This window comes from Schistocerca piceifrons, chromosome 8 (genome assembly GCF_021461385.2).
Source record: "Schistocerca piceifrons isolate TAMUIC-IGC-003096 chromosome 8, iqSchPice1.1, whole genome shotgun sequence".
Taxonomy (NCBI): domain Eukaryota; kingdom Metazoa; phylum Arthropoda; class Insecta; order Orthoptera; family Acrididae; genus Schistocerca; species Schistocerca piceifrons.
The window spans coordinates 7,330,469-7,332,469 of record NC_060145.1 but is presented as its reverse complement, the minus strand read 5'-3'; the positions used below and the strand labels follow the sequence as shown (position 1 = coordinate 7,332,469).

General features: G+C 47.5%; 2 non-coding genes across 2 annotated transcripts; both read left to right on the top strand.

The window, feature by feature from the left end:
* The first annotated feature begins 537 nt into the window (after positions 1 to 537).
* Trnas-cga lies at positions 538 to 612 on the top strand. Its single transcript has one exon. It is a non-coding gene; the product is annotated as a tRNA-Ser (tRNA).
* A 527-nt stretch (positions 613 to 1,139) lies between these two features.
* Positions 1,140 to 1,214, top strand: Trnas-cga. Its single transcript has one exon. It is a non-coding gene; the product is annotated as a tRNA-Ser (tRNA).
* Positions 1,215 to 2,001: the final 787 nt, after the last annotated feature.

Sequence of the window (2,001 nt, the reverse complement as noted above, 5' to 3'; positions counted from 1 at the left end):
GGTCGGGCACACAGTTTTAATCTGCCAGGAAGTTTCATATCAGCGCACACTCCGCTGCAGAGTGAAAATCTCATTCTGGAAACATCCCCCAGGCTGTGGCTAAGCCATGTCTCCGCAATATCCTTTCTTTCAGGAGTGCTAGTTCTGCATGTTTCGCAGGAGAGCTTCTGTAAAGTTTGGAAGGTAGGAGACGAGGTATTGGCAGAAGTAAAGCTGTGAGTACCGGGCGTGAGTCGTGCTTCGGTAGCTCAGTTGGTAGAGCACTTGCCCGCGAAAGGCAGAGGTCCCGAGTTCGAGTCTCGGTCGGGCACATAGTTTTAATCTGCCAGGAAGTTTCATATCATCGCACACTCCGCTGCAGAGTGAAAATCTCATTCTGGAAACATCCCCCAGGCTGTGGCTAAGCCATGTCTCCGCAATATCCTTTCTTTCAGGAGTGCTAGTTCTGCATGTTTCGCAGGAGAGCTTCTGTGAAGTTTGGAAGGTAGGAGACGAGGTACTGGCAGAAGTAAAGCTGTGAGTACCGGGCGTGAGTCGTGCTTCGGTAGCTCAGTTGGTAGAGCACTTGCCCGCGAAAGGCAAAGGTCCCGAGTTCGAGTCTCGGTCGGGCACACAGTTTTAATCTGCCAGGAAGTTTCATATCAGCGCACACTCCGCTGCAGAGTGAAAATCTCATTCTGGAAACATCCCCCAGGCTGTGGCTAAGCCATGTCTCCGCAATATCCTTTCTTTCAGGAGTGCTAGTTCTGCATGTTTCGCAGGAGAGCTTCTGTAAAGTTTGGAAGGTAGGAGACGAGGTACTGGCAGAAGTAAAGCTGTGAGTACCGGGCGTGAGTCGTGCTTCGGTAGCTCAGTTGGTAGAGCACTTGCCCGCGAAAGGCAAAGGTCCCGAGTTCGAGTCTCGGTTGGGCACACAGTTTTAATCTGCCAGGAAGTTTCATATCAGCGCACACCCCGCTGCGGAGTGAAAATCTCATTCTGGAAACATCCCCCAGGCTGTGGCTAAGCCATGTCTCCGCAATATCCTTTCTTTCAGGAGTGCTAGTTCTGCATGTTTCGCAGGAGAGCTTCTGTAAAGTTTGGAAGGTAGGAGACGAGGTACTGGCAGAAGTAAAGCTGTGAGCACCGGGCGTGAGTCGTGCTTCGGTAGCTCAGTTGGTAGAGCACTTGCCCGCGAAAGGCAAAGGTCCCGAGTTCGAGTCTCGGTCGGGCACACAGTTTTAATCTGCCAGGAAGTTTCATTATTAATTCTGTTCTGTTCAATGCTCGTGTGTGAAGTTGATGTTTCAAAAGTTATTGTGATCCTTTATGTATGTACTCATGTCATAATTCCACTGATGTATATGTTTATTTCTATTCTTTTGTAAAGCCTGTGTTACTACAAATGTTATCTGTATTGTTATGTTCTTTAATGATGTATTTTGTACCTTTGTAATTGTATTTTCATGTTGTAAATTTATAATTGTACAGACACCAGTTCTTCCAATTAAGTTACATTTCACTGCACACGTTTCTGTTGGTCATAGTATATGGACAATATGTGAGAAGTAGGGACTGTTAGTGTTTGCGCGTGTGTTAATAATTCAGCAAGGGACTGGATAACAGCATTGCTGGTTCTAAGGACAATTCCAAATACTTTGTGAGTGCACAAGTGGTGGTTTATGGACTTGCTATATTCTCCGCAAGACTCTTTGATGGTGAGTGTGCACCTGCACAATCGCAACAGATGGCTGCTGGCCATCTCTACAAGGACTACAGTGGGTCTGCATCTTTGATGACCCACCATGCCATTATTTCTACAAGGACTGCAGTGGGTCTGCACCTCTGGTGGCCCACCAATACCACAATCTCTACCAGGACTCCAGTGGGTCTGCTCTGTGATGACCTACCTACCAATATTCTTCAAAACTTCGAATGACTCTGCTGTGGGTTTGCTCCATTGTGGCCTATTACCTGTCAGCATGTCAAGAGTCAGCACTGTCTTTCCGTTGGAAGGACAAC